Genomic DNA, 17,814 nt, shown 5'->3' with positions numbered 1-17,814 from the left:
ATCCCATCTGCCCCCAGGGTAGACAGGCGATGGGTGGGGGGTCATGCAGAGATGCCCTCGGTCACGCAGCAGCTCAAAGCCCCACTAAAGGAGGTCCAATGGTCTAGTGAAAACATGACCTCAAAATGCCAGCTAAGACTCAGATCTCCAACTTCAAAAGTAAGATGTCCTGACTTTCAGGCATAGGCTGGCTCTGTCTTCTCTTAAATATACCTCCTTTGTTTAAAAAAAAAAAAAAAAAGAAACGAAACTCCTCTGCGTTCTGGGGAAGGGCATGGAACTTCAAAGGCCCTTCCCCTGCACCCGGCGGGGAAGGCCACAGAGCAAGGCCTTCATCAGAACCTCAAATTACAGCAGCCGGGTGGAACCACGTCACGTTGTCCCGTGTGGCGTGTCCTGCGGTTTAATCCACGGTCCCTGTAGTCTGCGCTTGTGTCTTCAGTATATGTGGCCGCCCTGCAATTCCCCACCACTGTTCTTTGTGACTTTTTTAAAACGAGACATTTTTGTCCCAGTTACACCCTTTGAGAGCCGAGCCTAAATTCTACACATCAGAAGCTGTTCGTAACAGCCACGGCGATAGCCCAAACCTCAAAATATGTGGTCATGTAGCTGAAAGAGAAGAACATTTGGGTTGAACTTCCATGAGAGACTGTCCTTGGCCCAGACACAGCTAGTCTGAACCACAGGGGGGCACCATGTCCCCGTGGGCGAACTCAAGTCTTGAGATCTTGACATCCCAAGAATCTTCGCGTCTCCACGTAAACTCTTCCACGGGAGATCCCAACATGTAAGTGACAAGCTGTGCACTCTTGCGTCGGGCCAGGCCCTCATATTTGTAATCCCCTCCATCCTCAGGACAGCCCTCTGGGGCGGGCATCGTTTCAAAGAAGCAAACTGGCTTGGGAGGTCAGCTACGCCCGGCCACAAGGCTGGGTGTGGGCTGGGCGACCTCAGAGGCCGTGATCCTTCTGCCCTGTTTCTCCCCGCAGAACTGACGCCACCGGAGGCTCCCCTGTGCCTTGAGCATCAGCGGGAGGTGACCCCCAACACAGAGCGAGCCCTAATCCATTCATTTGGCCAACTTGCCGCCAAGCACTGTGCCTGGCCCCAGCCGTGCCTCAGTCATCCGGGAGCCCAATTTAACCCCAACATCTGATTAAATCTGATGCTTTGCGGGTAGGGCCTGGGCACGGACGTTTTCCCAAAGCTCCCCGGGAGTTTCGCAGAATGCAGCCCTGAGAGAGAACCACCATGGAGTGCTCTGCACTTTGCCAAGCAGTTTGCTGAAATTATTTCCGTGGAGGCTGACGCTCCTATGAGAAGGGGTCCCCTTCCAACTCTCTCTCCGCCCCTCCCACCTCATGCATCTGCCTTGGTCTGGGACTCTATCATCTCTCTCCTGGCCTCCCCACGGGCCTCCTTGCCTCCAGCCTCACTGCTGGAATCCAGTCCCCACTCTGACCCTGTCCCTCCTCTTGAAACCTGTCCCTGGCTCCCTATCACTCTTCAAACACATCCAAACTTCCTACTACACCAATCCATCTCTTTGATCCAGGCCACCAAACCTTCCTTTCAGCCCTGTGCTGCTCCCCCGACTAGGAAGGCCCCAGCCAGGCACCCTCCCTTAACTTCCACTCAGCCTGGGAGCCTCATCTCAGACACTGCCTCCGCAGGGAAGCCGATCCCGACTCCCCCAGGCTGAGCTAGGCACCATTGCTGCTCCCAGAGCGCCTGCCCTTCCCTGATCCTTCCCTCATCCTTCCCTGATCCTTCCCTGGTCCCATGCATATTATGGATGGTTTTTGTACTCTGCTTTTACCTTGTCTTTCTGTATCATTACTCAGAAACTTGAGTCTTTTTTAAATAATTTTTTTCATATTTAATAGGTAATATACTTTTTTTAAATTCAGGACTTTCCTGGGAATCCAATGGTTAAGAATCCACCTGCTAAAGCAGGGGACATCTGTTCAATCCCTCATCTGGAGAGATCCTACATGCCGTGGGGCAACCAAGCCTGAGCTCTAGAGCCCACAAGCCACACAACTACTGAGCCTGAGCACTCCACAGCCTGTGCTCCGCACCAAGAGGAGCCACTGCAATGAGAAGCCCTGCGCCATGGCTGGAGAGCGGCCCCGGCTCGCTGCGGCTGGAGAAAGCCCAGGCGCAGCAGAGAAGGCCCAGTGCCACCAAGAATAAACAAATAAAAATGTAAAAAATAGTAATAATAAATATAATTAACTAATTCAAACAGCCTGAAAAGGAACAGAATGATATATAAGCTTCCTTACCACCCCTACGAATTCCCCAGTCTCCCTCCTCATAGGCAATCTCTGGTATTTGTTTCTTAGCTGTCTTTCCAGAAATTTCCAAAGCATATCCACATAAACATGTGGATATGCTACCACATGTTTATGTAGCATACTACACATACTTCTGTATCTTTCTATTTTCCTCTTAACCATATTTCTCCATTTCAATTCCTGTAGACCGACCTCATTAACAGCTACCCAGGATTCCATGTAGGATGGTTCATAATTTAGCCTTCTATTGATGACAGTAATATCAATTTATGGCTTCCCTGAAAGTGAAAGAGGAGAGTGAAAAGGTTGGCTTAAAGCTCAACATTCAGAAAACCAAGATCATGGCATCTGGTCCCATTACTTCATGGGAAATAGATGGGGAAACAGTGTCAGACTATTTTTGGGGGGCTCCAAAATCACTGCAGATGGTGACTGCAGCCATGAAATTAAAAGACACTTACTCCTTAGAAGGAAACTTATGACCAACCTAGATAGCATATTCAAAAGCAGAGACATTACTTTGCCAACAAAGGTCCATCTAGTCAAGGCTATAGTTTTTCCAGTGGTCATGTATGGATGTGAGAGTTGGACTGTGAAGAAAGCTGAGCACTGAAGGATTGATGCTTTTGAACTGTGGTGCTGGAGAAGACTGTTGAGAGTCCTTTGGACTGTAAGGAGATCCAACCAGTCCATCCTAAAGGAGATCAGTCCTGGGTGTTCATTGGAAGGACTGATGCTGAAGCTGAAACTCCAATACTTTGGCCACCTCATGCAAAGAGCTGACTCATTTGAAAAGACCCTGATGCTGGGAGAGATTGGGGGCAGGAGGAGAAGGGGACAACAGAGGATTACATGGTTGGATGACATCACCAACTGGATGGACATGGGTTTGTGTAGACTCCGGCAGTTGGTGATGGACAGGGAGGCCTGGTGTGCTGCGGTTCATGGGGTCGCAAAGAGTCAGACACGACTAAGAGACTAAACTGAACTGGTGGCTTAGTGGTAAAGAATCCCCCTGCCAATGCGGGAGATGCAGGAGATGGAAGTTCAATCCTTGAGTCGGGAAGATCCCCTGGAGAAGAAAATGGCAACCCACTCCAGTAGAAATCCCATGGACAGAGGAGCCTAGCAGGCTACAGGCCATGGGGTTGCAAAGAGTCTGACACAACTTAGCAACTAAACAACAAATGTCAATCATGGGACCCAGCCTCTGGCCCAGCTCTTGTCTTACTAGGGGCTTCATGAACGCCTATTTAGTGAACGGATGGAGAGAGGAAGGATGTGTGAGCGGATGGACGGGTAGATGGAGGGGGTGGGTGGAGGGTGTGTGAGTGGATCGATAGATGGGTGGATGGATGAAGGACAGATGGAGAAACAGAGGCTCAGAAAGCTGAAATGACTTTCCTCAGATAGCACAGCGAGGAAGTGGTAGGTTAGAGCTCCAGCTGTGGTCCTCTGCCCACCTCCCACCCCCTTCAAAGCACCACACCGTGGCTATGACCACATCTGTAGTCTAACCTTTCCTAGATGTTATTCCTGGATTCCAGCCACTTGGGACCACATCAAAATGCACTTTTACAACTTCCCATTAAGCACTGTCCTGCCAAAACTGGCTATCTGTATCATGGAGTCTTCTTAAAAAGCCAAGCAATGAGAGGTGATCAAGGCCCCTTGAACTTGAGACAAGAAGGGAGCAGACTCTGTGTCCATCTTTGTGATGGGACAGAAGATTTCCGGGTCCCACTGAATCTTGGCAGAGTTAGGGGGACCCTGTGGATGAGCTCCAGCCCCAACCAGAAGATGGATGTGAGTACCTCTCTCATTGGTGGCTTTGTGGCCTGTCTGCTTGCTTCCTCCATCCCTCAAGATGACATCAGCTAAGCCTTCAAGGAGGGCTCCCCAGAGAAGACCTTCTCCATCCAGGGAGCAGCAGCAGGACAGAGCAGGGTGAGCTCAGAGCCTTGGAGTCAGAAACAGTGGGTTCAAATTCTGCCTAGCCCTGTGTGACCCTGAACAAGAGACCTCAACCATCCCAAGTCTCCATTCATTCATCTGCAAAATGGGATAACAGTGTGACCTACCTGGTCTGGTTGACGTGACCATTAAATGAGATGAAGCATGTGACACATAATGTTCATTGTTATGGTCACACGGCTCTTTAGCCCCAGAGATACACCCGGCACAGTTGCTGGGCATTTTAAATAGATGAGCTCATTTACTCCGCAGAAATCCTAAAATTCTATGATCATCCCATTTTACAGATGAAGAAACTAAAAGGTAAAGGCATGTGTCCAAGGTCACAGAGCCAGGACGTGGCCGCAGCGGGGCTCCAGCCCGAGATCTCAACCCGTGACTGGCCTATTCTCTCTTACGGCCATTATTATTACTGTTAACATCAGTCTTATTACCATGACTCGTAGCAACGGTTACTATTACTACCATTGTTACCACTGCTGTTATTACTATTTTTAAAATACTACAAGGAATTCCCTGCGATTCAGTGGTTAGGACTCGGCACTTTCACTGCTGGGGCCCAGGTTTGATCCCTGGTCAGGGTATTGTGATCCCACAAGCCATGGCAAAAGACTAGAGTGACATGAAATAAAAATTAATAAAGTAAAATAAAACACTATAACTTCAGGCTTCCAATCTATGGTCCTTAGGATGAGCCCTCACAGCATGGCCTCCAAAGTTACACAAGTTGTAGTCTGCCTGCCCCTGTGCAGGGGACACACAGACGTGACTTCTGTCACACGTGGCTTGACAGGCAAGTTCACTCCACTGTACTTGGTCAGCCACAGAGCACAGCTACTCCCAAGGCCCAGCCTCAAATACCACCGGCACCCTCCCTGCCCAGCTATCTTTGGAAAGTCCTGTTGGGCACTCCAGCCTGTGGCCTCACCTCAGAGAAGCCCACATCCCAGAATAACTCTGGAGGCCCCCCGGGTGAGGACAACGCTTGATGCCCTGGAGCTGCTGGTGCAAAAAAGGTCCCGGGGGCCTCCATCCCCCCCGCCCCACCGCTGGAGCCTCAGGCTGCTGGAGCAGAGGAAGCCCCAGTGGGGAAGTCAGGCTGGACCCCCCTCCCCACCAAACACCTCTCCACCACGCACAGCCCCTTTGAGCAGGACCACAGGATATGAGGAAATAACCTTGAATGGGGATCTGGGGACTTGGGTTCTAATCCCAGCTCTGTCATGATCTCTCTATGTGACCTTAAGCAGGTACTTAACCTCCCTGAACTTTGATTTCCCTTCCTGAAAAATCAGCAGAATACTAGCTCCTAAATGATAGATTTGTTGTAGGGATTAAAAGAAGGATCACAAGTGGAAAAAAAAAAACAAAAACACATTACCAGGAATGCAATAAGCACTCAATGAATGTTAGCCATCATCATCACCCCCATCAACACCACCATCGTCATCCCCATCACTATTATCATCACCCCCATCATCAACACCATCACCCCCATCATCACCATCATCATCACCATCACCACCATCCCCATCTTCATCTCATCATCCCCATCATCATCCCATCAACCCCAACATCACCATCACCATCATCCCCATCATCATGAAAGGTTATTGCTGAATCACGCAAAGATGCTGGGATTCTTGGGCCTCCGGAGAAGAATTCAATCCAGGGCCAGAGATGAGGCTTGATCGCTCAGAGCTTTCGTGTAATAAAGTTTTATTAAAGTATAAAGGAGATAGAGAAAGCTTCTGACATAGACATCAGAAGGGGGTAGAAAAAGTACCCCCTTGCTAGTGTTAGCAATGGAGTTATATACTCTCCAATGAATCCAAAGAATGTCTGGAGGTTGTAAAGATCTCACCAGACCTACTGCCATAATTTATATTTTAAGATAACAGGATTAGCTAGAAGGCTTAGTCCAGAGAATGCTCAAAGAATGCTCCAACTACCGCACAATTGCACTCATCTCACATGCTAGTAAAGTAATGCTCAAAATTCTCCAAGCCAGGCTTCAGCAATACATGAACTGTGAACTTCCAGATGTTCAAGCTGGTTTTAGAAAAGGCAGAGGAACCAGAGATCAAATTGCCAACATCTGCTGGATCATCAAAAAAGCAAGAGAGTTCCAGAAAAACATCTATTTCTGCTTTATTGACTATGCCAAAGCCTTTGACTGTGTGGATCACAATCAACTGTGGAAAATTCTGAAAGAGATGGGAATAACAGACCACCTGACCTGCCTCTTGAGAAACCTGTATACAGGTCAGGAAGCAAAGTTAGAACTGGACATGGAACAACAGACTGGTTCCAAATAGGAAAAGGAGTACGTCAAGGCTGTATATTGTCACCCTGCTTATTTAACTTATATGCAGAGTACATCATGAGAAACGCTGGACTGGAAGAAGCACAAACTGGAATCAAGATTGCTGGGAGAAATATCAATAACCTCAGATATGCAGATGATACCACCCTTATGGCAGAAAGTGAAGAGGAACTCAAAAGCCTCTTGATGAAAGTGAAAGTGGAGAGTGAAAAAGTTGGCTTAAAGCTCAACATTCAGAAAACGAAGATCATGGCATCCGGTCCCATCACTTCATGGGAAATAGATGGGGAAACAGTGGAAACAGTGTCAGACTTTATTTTGGGGGGCTCCAAAATCACTGCAGATGGTGACTGCAGCCATGAAATTAAAAGACGCTTACCCCTTGAAAGAAAAGTTATGACCAACCTAGATAGTATATTGAAAAGCAGAGACATCACTTTGCCAACAAAGGTCCATCTAGTCAAGGCTATGGTTTTTCCAGTGGTCATATGTGGATGTGAGAGTTGGACTGTGAAGAAAGCTGAGCACCTAAGAATTGATGCTTTTGAACTGTGGTGTTGGAGAAGACTCTTGAGAGTCCCTTGGACTGCAAGGAGTTGCAACCAGTCCATTCTGAAGGAGATCAGCCCTGGGATTTCTTTGGAAGGAATGATGCTAAAGCTGAAACTCCAGTACTTTGGCCACCTCATGTGAAGAGTTGACTCATTGGAAAAGACTCTGATGCTGGGAGGGATTGGGGGCAGGAGGAGAAGGGGACGACAGAGGATGAGATGGCTGGATGGCATCACCGACTCGATGGATGTGAGTCTGAGTGAACTCCTGGAGTTGGTGATGGACAGGGAGGCCTGGCCTGCTGCAATTCATGGGGTTGCAAAGAGTTGGACACGACTGAGCGACTGAACTGAACTGACTTAGTCCAGAGACTGCCTTCAGGCAGGATACATTATTGTTACATAATCCTTGTAAAGACCAGACCTACTCCCATAATTTACATTTTAAGATAACAGAATTAGCCACAAGGTTTAATCCAGAGACTGTCCTCAGGCAGGATGCATAATCCTAAGGAATGTAGAGGGAAAAAAAAGTTTGTCCTTTTTTCCTCCTTGAGAATTCCAGACCCCTCTCCCCTTGGGGACCCCTAGACTTCTTATCAACCTACCTAGGAAATGACTCTCTCAATCACCATCCCCATCATCCTGGTCATCACCATCATCATCCCCATCAACCCTATCATCATCACCTTCCATCATCATCACCATAATCATCCTCTATACTATCACAGTTATTCTTGTCATTATCATCACCACGGTCACCACCATCATTAGCAACATCGTCACCACCATTAGCAGTAGTGACAAATGTCACCATCATGGTCACTGCCATCATTATTGTCACCATGATCATTGCTATGGACTATACTGTGTCCCCTCTCCCAAAACGCATATATTGAAGCCCTAACCTCACTGTGACTATATTTGAAGATAGGGTCTTTCAGAGGTAATTAAGGTTAAAAAAGGTCATAAGGGTACAGAGGTCTCCTCACTCATGCTCAGAGGATAGGCCATGTGAGGACAAAAGAAAAGTGAAAGTGAAGTCGCTCAGTCGTGTCCGACTCTTTGCAACCCCATGGACTGTAGCCTGCCAGACTCCTCCATCCATGGGATTCTCCAGGCAAGAGTACTGGAGTGGGGTGCCATTTCCTTCTCCAGAGAATCTTCCCAACCCAGGGATTAAACTCGGGTCTCCCACATTGCAGGCAGACACTTTACCATCTAAGCCACCAGAGAAGTCCTGTGTGAGGACAAAGTAACCATCTAATAGCCAGAAAGCTCCCACAGAAATTGAGCCCTATTGGAAACTCGATCTTAGACCTTCCAGCCTCTAGAACTGTGAGAAAAGAAACTTCTATTGTTTAAGTCACGACATCTGTGGTATCTTGTTATGGCAGCCTGAGCAGACTGGCACATCAACCATCATCATCACTGCCATCATCAGTATCAATGTTTTCACCATCATGGACATCACACCATCATTACCATTGTCATCAGCAGCAGTATCAACATTACCACCATCTTCAATACCTTCATCATCACTGTCATCATCAGTACCAACATTATCATCATCATTATCATTGTCATCATCAGTATCAACATTATCACCATCACCAACATTATACCATCATCATTAGTATCAATGTTATCACCATCATCAATATGATTATGACTGGTGTCATCATCATCAGTATCAACATTACGACCACCAACAGCCTCACTATCATTGTCATCACCAGTATCAACATTATCACCATCAGCAGCATCATTAGTGTTATCATCAGTATCAACATTACCACCACCAACAGCATCATTATCATTGTCATCACCGGTATCAACATTATCACAATCAGCATCACACCATCAGCATCAATGTCATCATCAGTATCAACGTTACCACCATCATCAGTACCATCATTATAACTGTCATCTTCGGTATCAACATTATCACCTTCATCATCAACTTTATAACCATCATCATCACCTTCAGTATGCTAGGTCAGATTCCCCAGAGAGTTGACCCTCAGGTGGAGTTAACAAGCAGGGCATTGATCTAGGAGTGTTCCTGGGATTGACACCTGTGGAAGCCTGGTTAAGCAAGCAGGACTGAGCAGAGGGAGAAGATGGGTGGCAGGGTAGCCCCAACAAAGTCTCCAGTGACCCCATGGAGAAAAACAAAACAAAACTCTGATGGCCCCTCAGAGTTGTTCAGCATCAGGGCCCCTATCACTTACAATCTCTAAATTTTATCACAATATTGGGTTTGCGATATCATCTTCTCACTTTTCTCCAAAGGGGATTTGCATCTTACAAAAGAGAAGCCAAAAGGAAGGCTTGATAATACCACCAAGTAAATCACTGGTGGAATTCCAGGCATCTGCTGGGCTTACTATCCTGGGGCAAAGAGCCCTTTGGGAGTTTCTCACACTGTCCCATTTGCCCTCCAGCCCCAGATTCTTGCTCACTTTCCCATCACAGCAGAGCCCCTGGGGACCACCTCCCTTCCAGTGGGTGCTCATCCATTCCAACCCCAAAGGCTCGGGCCAGCATGGCCCTGCTTCCTGGCAAGTCTTCTTGGGCGGCAGCCGGGATCAGAGTCTCCTCTCAACCTTTCCCACTCTTTTTCTTCAGGAGCTGAACCAAAGGGCAAGCTGTTCATGCAGGCTGGTCCTTTCCCAGCTGAGCTAACCAAGCAGAGGGTCTCAATGAGGGACAGAGCCTGGGCCAGCGATGCCTGTGGAGAGCGACCATGAGCAAGCGTGGGCCTCTCCCATCTGTCCTTCTCCAACAGTCAGCCTGGGAGACACTGCCACATGATGAAACGAGACCATGTGGACGAAGGGCCCAGGACAGCTCAGCACACAGTAGGGGCTTACTAAATGCTCATTCATGCACAGGAAAGGCCCTTAGCAGGCAACACGGGGCAGGAGAAGGGGTCACAACAGGGATCACGCCCCTGACGCAGGGCAGGCAACAGCTTCCCACTGAACCTCTCTCTGGTCTCCAAGGTCCTGCCTGTCCCCCTTATGCCTCCCTCAGCCCCCTGGCCTCCCTGCTGTGTCTCAAACTCACCGAACTCATCCCCACCACAGGACCTTTGCACAGACTGGCCCCACTGCCTGCAGCCCTCTTCCCAGAGCTTCTCCTCCCGCATCTGCAGCTCACTTCAAATGCCATCTCCCCAGACAGGCCTCCCCCATCCACCCCAACATCACACTGTCCATATATTTGTCTCACAGCATAACACTCTGAATTTCTCTTGCTCGGGGAAAGCGAGTCAGAGGATTCACCATGAAATCTCAGTTACCTAGAACAGTAACCGCGTACAATACAGGAGGCGGTGCCAAAGGCTTATTTTGGCCACCATCCCTGGAAAAAGCTATGAGGCAAGAGATCCATTCCTTACTTTCTGGGCAAAACTTTCTCTCTCTCTGTATTTGCAGTTCCTCTGTCTGCAAAATGAGGGGACTGGACCCGATGAGTCCATACTCCCTTCCAGCTCAAACAACAAGATTCCACATCCTTGGATAACTTCTCATTTTAGCCCATAACCAGCTCCCGCCAGGACATGATTCATCTCTGCCGATTCTGCCTAGCAACCAGCCCTTCTCCCCACATCCCGAGCCAACCCGCCCCCCCTTTCAAGACAAATTCCTCCCCCACCACACACCCGCCGAGCTTCCCCCCTCCTCCGGCATCCTGGGGAGGAATGCCAGGCTTCAAGATCCCTCCCCTGTCTGTCTGCCACCAGCATTTTAACGCAACCTCAGAATGTCTCGGGCTATGTCTGGAACCAGATGGGGGGGAGCTGGTCCCCCCGGGATTAGTACAGGAAACGGCAGCAGAAGTCAGGCAGGCGGAAAGCGCTGACCCAGCACGGGAGATCATTTCTATTCTGATGCCTCGCCCTCCTCTACTGTCCAGCTCCCTGGGCCTGGAAAAGTGTCTGTGTTTAGGTAAAGAGAAAGGGACAGAGAAAATGGATGAGAGAGAGAGAGAGCGAGTTTCCATGCTTGAGACAAAATCAGTTCATTTGGACTTTCCCAGGGAGGTCTTCATACAGTGCCCCACGGTGAGAAAAAAGAACCATCTCACCTGCTGGCTCAGTAGTAAAGAACCCCCCCTGCCAATGCAGGAGATACAGGTTCAATCCCTGGGTCAGGAGGATTCTCCAGAGAAGGAAATGGCAACCCACTCCAGTATTCTTGCCTGGGAAATCCCATGGACAGAGGAGCCTAGCGGGCTACAGTCCATGGGGGTCGCAAAGAGTCGGACACGACGACTCAACAACAACATCATCTTTGTAGATACTGGAAAGCATTTGATAAACTTCACTGTCCATCTGCAACTCAAAAATCTTGGCAATCTAAGAATAGAAAGGAATTTCCTTAACTTGAAGAAAAGACATTTACCAGAAAACTACAGCAAACATCACAGGAAAACTTTGGAAGCACTCCCATGAGGATGAGGAACAAAGCAAAGATGTTCACCACCACAGCCACCTCCACACTGACGTCACCACCTCCGGCACCATCCATCACCCACCCCCACCACCATCACACAGAAAACAAATGGCACGCAGGGCACAGACTGGACGTAACGAACCTGCCACTGATGGATGGACCATCTCCCTAGAGATCCTTCTTGAATGACCACGGACGGTCAGCCTACCTGGGGACCTGCCTTGATCTTTTCTGGGCAACTTTGGGTCTCAGTTTCCCCACTTAGAGCTGGAATAGTGGGACTATACCAACTGTTTGCAAACTATAAGCCCTAGGAGCCCCTGAAGAGGGGGAAGAGGGGCAAACAGTTACCTCTGGGAATCCCACCCCTCCTCCAAGAGGCAGCTTTGCTTTCATTCAATTTATGTTAGGATTCCTGCTGCTGCTGCTGCTGCTGCTAAGTTGCTTCAGTCATGTCCGACTCTGTGTGACCCCATAGACGGCCTCCCACCAGGCTCCCCCATCCCTGGGAATCTCCAGGCAAGAACACTGGAGTGGGTTGCCATTTCCTTCTCCAGTGCATGAAACTGAAAAGTGAAAGTGAAGTCTCCCAGTCGAATCTGACTCTTAGCGACCCCATGGACTACAGCCCACCAGGCTCCTCCATCCCTGGGATTTTCCAGGCAAGAGTACTGGAGTGGGACGCCATTGCCTCCTCCGATGTTAGGATTCCTAGGAAGTTTATTCTAACAAAGGATTTTATGGTTCAAAAAATGTTGAAAACCAGTGCGTACCTAATCAATCAACACGTGGAAACTAAGGCCAGAAACAGGTCACTCATAGGAGAGGAACTCCATGGGGTTAAAAGCCCCTCTCTCACACAGATAATCAGAGAACCAAAATGAAAATAATGAAATACCACTCCTCATCTCTCTGATTGGAAACGCACACTGCTGGCAAGGGTGTGGGGAACCTGAACCACTCTTAGACCTAGATGGTGGTGGAAACTGGTGACGCATTTTGGAAAAGTCGTCTGGCAGCACTGCTGAAAACGTGATGCCTCTATCCCTGGCTTTGGCAAGGCCCCTCCAGCAGGACCTGGTGTCTGCAAAGACATCCACATGCAGGATGGCCTGGTGACACGGGGCCCTCCAGCTCTGCCGCCTGTGGTCTCCCCTTGTGAGCTCACCCAGGGTCTGCTCTGCCCCCATGCCTGACCTGGAGGCACTCTGAACTGGTTCCATTGTCGGGGTGCCCGAAGCCCAGGTGGCGGAAGTCTGGGCTCACACTTCCAACAAGTGACTCCCGGGCATGAATCCATCACACCAGGGCTGCCCTTTCCCTCATATAAGACAGACCACAGACCACAGGAGCAATGAGCTGCCAGACCAGACCCAGGACCTGAGCCCTCTCCCCAGCTCACCCATGGTGTGACAAGTCCTCTCGCCCCTGGGGTTACCACATCCATCAACAATTCTCTGAGCATGGGTGTTTTCCTCACTAGCTCAATGAAGCTGATGGAATCGGCTTCACAGTGATCTTTCAACACGAAATCATTCACATGAAAACAAATTAGGACATGTTGACGACAGTCCTTATGTCCAGACCCTTCTCCCAGAAGCAAATTCTCTCTGAATGTCCTCTTGAACTCGACAGGACCACCATCTCCCTAACCCTCCCACAGCGATGGGCACTTAAGTCATTTCCCCTTTTCTCATTTATTTGCATCAGCGCTAGCACCAACCATCTTTGTAGGCCCATCTCAAGGCCCATGCAGAAGTATTTCCATAGCACCTTCTGGAAAAGAATCTCAGGGGCAAACACATGGACAAGCTTGGTCGATGTGGCCCCACCACCTTCCAAAAGCCTCTTTCTATCTCTTTCTGAAGTCTACTCAAAACCAGACAGTACGGGGATCAGATCCGGACAAAGTCGAGATGTTCTTATCTCGTGAGAGGCCAGGGGAAAAATTCAGAAGAGTTTCTAACTGGCTCGCCCATAGTTGGCCCTGTCCTCCCAGCCAGAGCTTGTGCTGGGGGCTCCGCTGGGGGAAACTGGCCCTCGGGCCAAGCCAGTTCGACTTCCCTTAGGTAGAAAGTGGCTTCTGAGAGGGTTTGTTCAGATGCTGGAGAGGCAGTCCAAGAAGCTGGGACACCTCTTCCAGGGGTCTCTTAAGGTGGGGTGGCGGGTTGGGGAGGGGGGCGGTGGTTGCTCTCCCCACAATGGATTCAAGAGGGTAAAAAAATGCCAGGTTCTCCCAAGATCTTCTCATCCAAGAATCAAGTGACTCTTTTTACTTCAGGGAAAATGGCTTCCTGCCGCCCTTGTCTCGGCTGCTGACAATCGCCGCCTCACACGGGAACAATTTGAGGCCCACCAGCTGCCTGAAATCTAGATGTTGCCTCCTTCTTTCCTTTGTGGGAGAAGCAGCTGAGGGCCAGAAGGAGTGAGTGACTTCCCTCAGAAAGCACAACCAGGACAGAGGCAGAGCCAGACCTTCACCCCAGGGCCCCAGACCCAGAGTCAGTGCCTGCCTTGGGCCCCCCACCTCCAAGTTCACGCCGCCGGAGAGCCCAGGGCCCATGGGCTAGGCCCCAGAGACCTGGTGGACTCTCGGCGTCGACCACATGCAGCATCCTGGGCAGGGTCAAAGCATTGGTTGGAGCCCAGCAGGCTAGCTTGGTCATTCCCCGGCCACGTGGATTGGAAGGCCACTTCAGTACACTTGGTAACACCGGGAGACCGGCCCCAGGTGGTGGTGGGAGGTGCAGGGACGCCAAGCTCCACCCCCTATCCAGACCCCGCCCCCAGGCAAGATGTATGCACACGCAGTTGTTGCATCGGTTCAGTCGCTCTGCTGTTTCCGACTCCTTGCGACCTTATGGACTGCAGCACGCCATGCTTCTCTGTCCATCACCAACTCCTGGAGCTTGCTCAAACTCATGTCCATCGAATCGGTGATGCCACCCAACCATCTCATCCTCTGTTGGTGCATAGGCGGGGCCCGACCCCGTGGCCAGTTACAGTCAAAGCACTCTTTGCTGCCTTTCCACCTGGTAGAACCACAAGGATGCAGTACCAACAACTGAGATGACGCCCCTGCCACCAGCTGAGCTGTGGCGGTCACATGGAAGTCTGGACACTTTGGCCTCGGGCCCCATCAACCCCGTTGTCCTGCATTCATGCGCTCATTCATTCACTCATTCCTTCACGAGTAAGCTTGCAGGCAGCGTGGAGCTGTAGTTAGAGCCCTACTTACGGGAATCTCGGTGCCTTCCCAGGCGGAGCTAGTGGTTAAGAGCCTACCTGCCATTGCAGGAGATATAAGAGACACGGGATCGATCCCTGGGTCGAGAAGATCCCCTGGAAAAACGCATGGCAACCCACTCCAGTGTTCTTGCCTGGAGAATCCCATGGACAGAGGAGCCTGGCAGGCTACAGTCCACGGGGGTCTCAAAGAGTCGGGCACGACTGAACCGACTTAGCACGCACGCATGGGATCCCCAAAAGCCCAGGAGATTCAAAACCAGGCTCATGTTCTTTCTGGCTATGTGACCTGCCTCCACTTGGCCTCTCTGAGCTTCCATGCCTCCCTCTGTATAAGGTGGATCATACCCGTGGCACCCTCAGCTTTGTGAGAACCCAGTGTGTAGAAAGTCCTCAGTGCCACGCTTGCTACACAGTGGGTGCTGAAGAAGTGATGGAAACACCCTCATGGTGGGATTTAAATTCTGAGGAAGGCACAGGTGGGGGACTTGGGGGTCTCCCAAGTGGGCCACTTGCTCAAGGAGCATTGTTCTCATCTAAGCCTCACAAGAGGGCAGGACCTAGTTTCACAGGTGAAGTGCTGAGAGAGAGCAGAAACTGCCCAGGGTTGAGCAGCCTGGAGGTGGGATTCGAACGCTGGGATCTGCACCCCAGTCTTTCTGGGATGCAGACACCTTCCGCCCTTCCCCCACCGCGCCTAGAGAAATTTCTGGCCAGTCTAAGCATTTGGTTTGTTTTATACTGGATACTTCCCTGGAGACTTCCCTGGTGGCTCAGAGGGTAAAGCGTCTGTCTGCAATGCAGGAGACCCGGGTTCGATCCCTGGGTCGGGAAGATCCCCTGGAGAAGGAAATGGCAACCCACTCCAGTACTATTGCCTGGAAAATCCCATGGATGGAGGAGCCTGGTAGGCTACAGTCCATGGCAGTCCATGGGGTCACAAAGAGACTGAGTGACTTCACTTTCACTTTCATACTGGATACACAGCAGAGAGGGAAGGAGAGATATTCCAGGCCACCTGGCAATTAATCCCACTGGGTCCCCCTCACCTTTCCAACCCCCCAGAAATAGCCCCAGCACCTGCCCCGCCTGAGTCCCTGGGCTCCCCAGCCCATATAGACAGCCACGTCTCCAGCTGTACCCACCAGACAGTATCCAAACCCTGGCTGGGGACACCACACCCCAGAGGGAGACGGGGAACAGCTGCCACATGACCCCTGGCCCCCACTGGGCGCCAAGCCCCTGCAGAGGGGCACATGGGATGGGGGTGGCTTTTCACCCCCAAAAGGCCACAGCACCCTGTTTCTGTCTCTGGCTGCATCTGTCGCCCTCTCCCCAGAGTTCACAGGACTTTCCTGGCTGCTGGTGGTGCTCTGAGTCCACCAATCCTTCTAGCACCCTCTGCCCTGCCCCTCAAGAATAGATGTTTAAAATGTGAAGTTCCAAGCCTCTAAAATCACTGATCTTAGGATACTGAAGCTTCTAAACCTAGACCTGGAAAGAAGTGTCTCCCAGAACAACCAGACATTTAGAGACAGAAGTTTCCCTCTTTTCCTGAGGAATGGCACTTCACAGTTTACAGTAAACAGAAGCTCACATTCAATGAGCACTTGTGGGGGATTTGCTCTACGAGAATGAATGCAACTCCCACCTCAAGCCTCCGAGGTTCTGTTTCACAAATGAGGAAACTCACTCAGGCCCAGAGAGGTTAAGTGACTTGCCCAAGGTCACACAGCTGAGAAGTGGCAGAACTGAGATTCCAACCCAGGTCATCTGAACCCCTAACCACCAGACGACCCTGCCCTGCACATTGTAAAGTGCGTTCACATCCATTCTGGGGAGATAGGGCCCCAGCTTTACAAGCAAGGAACCTACAGTTCAAAAACTTGATATGCCCAAGTCACACAGCTAAGAGGACCCTAACTAGGTCTCTTGGTTCCCTATTTCCATGTCCACTACAACCTTCTCCCCTCATTGTCCCCAGTCCGGCCTGTGCAATCCTAGTCCTTTCCCCCTCCAGGCCCTCCAGCTGAGACCAACTCTCCAAACCCTAAGGGAGAGGCCACAGGTGACCACCCTAGACCTGGACCCTCCAGCCTTCCAGGGCATCGTCAGCGTCACTGCAGGGCCCCAGAGGGTGGGGGGACACCATGCTGAGCATTGCAGAGGCCTCTGGCATCAGGGACCCTGGCAAGAGCAGATTTACGAGCAGAGCTATTTTATACTTTGCAGCTGCCACCATAAACCTTGCACCCGCCTGGGAAGGGGGAGCAGCTGTGGGGGAATCTCCCGCAGCTTGCCCTGGAGCCAGCACCAAATCCTTCCTGCTATTTCTGAGCAGCCGGAGGAATCCCGAAATTAAAACCTCCTGAAAAAATGACAAATCCCTGTCCCACTCCAGACAGATCCTTCCCCCAAACCAGATGAAGAGGCAGGATAAAGCAGAGTGGAGCTGGATACAGTGCAAGACTGCCCAGCAGAACCCCGAATTCTCACCCAGCTCTAGATGAGACCCAGCCTGTCTGGTCCTCAAATGCCCAAGTATAAAATGAGGGCCTGGTCTGAGTCTCTCTCAACTTTAGAGGTTCCCTAAAGTCACTTAGCTCAAAAATTCTCACTCTTTAAGATTCTATGCTCCAACTACTGGCTGTGTGACCTTGGACAAGTTACTTGACCTCTCAGAGTCTCCATGTGTCTCATCTGTAAAATGGGGAGCACTAACAATCGTCTCTTTAATAAGGTTGGGAGGGAGAGATAAAATAACATCCAGTAGTTCATAGCTTTTTTTGTAATAGCCAAAGCCAGAAACCACACAAACATCCATCAACAGGAAAATGGATAAGTTTTCATATGCATATACAAGGGAATACTGTGTGTGTGTCTGTGTGTGTATTCAGTTGTGTCCTACTTGTTGCAACCCCATGGAGTGTAGCCTCCCAGGCTCCTCTGAC

The sequence above is a fragment of the Bos indicus genome, chromosome 17 (assembly GCF_029378745.1).
Source record: "Bos indicus isolate NIAB-ARS_2022 breed Sahiwal x Tharparkar chromosome 17, NIAB-ARS_B.indTharparkar_mat_pri_1.0, whole genome shotgun sequence".
In the NCBI taxonomy this organism is placed as follows: Eukaryota; Metazoa; Chordata; class Mammalia; order Artiodactyla; family Bovidae; genus Bos; species Bos indicus.
This window is presented reverse-complemented; position numbering follows the sequence as displayed.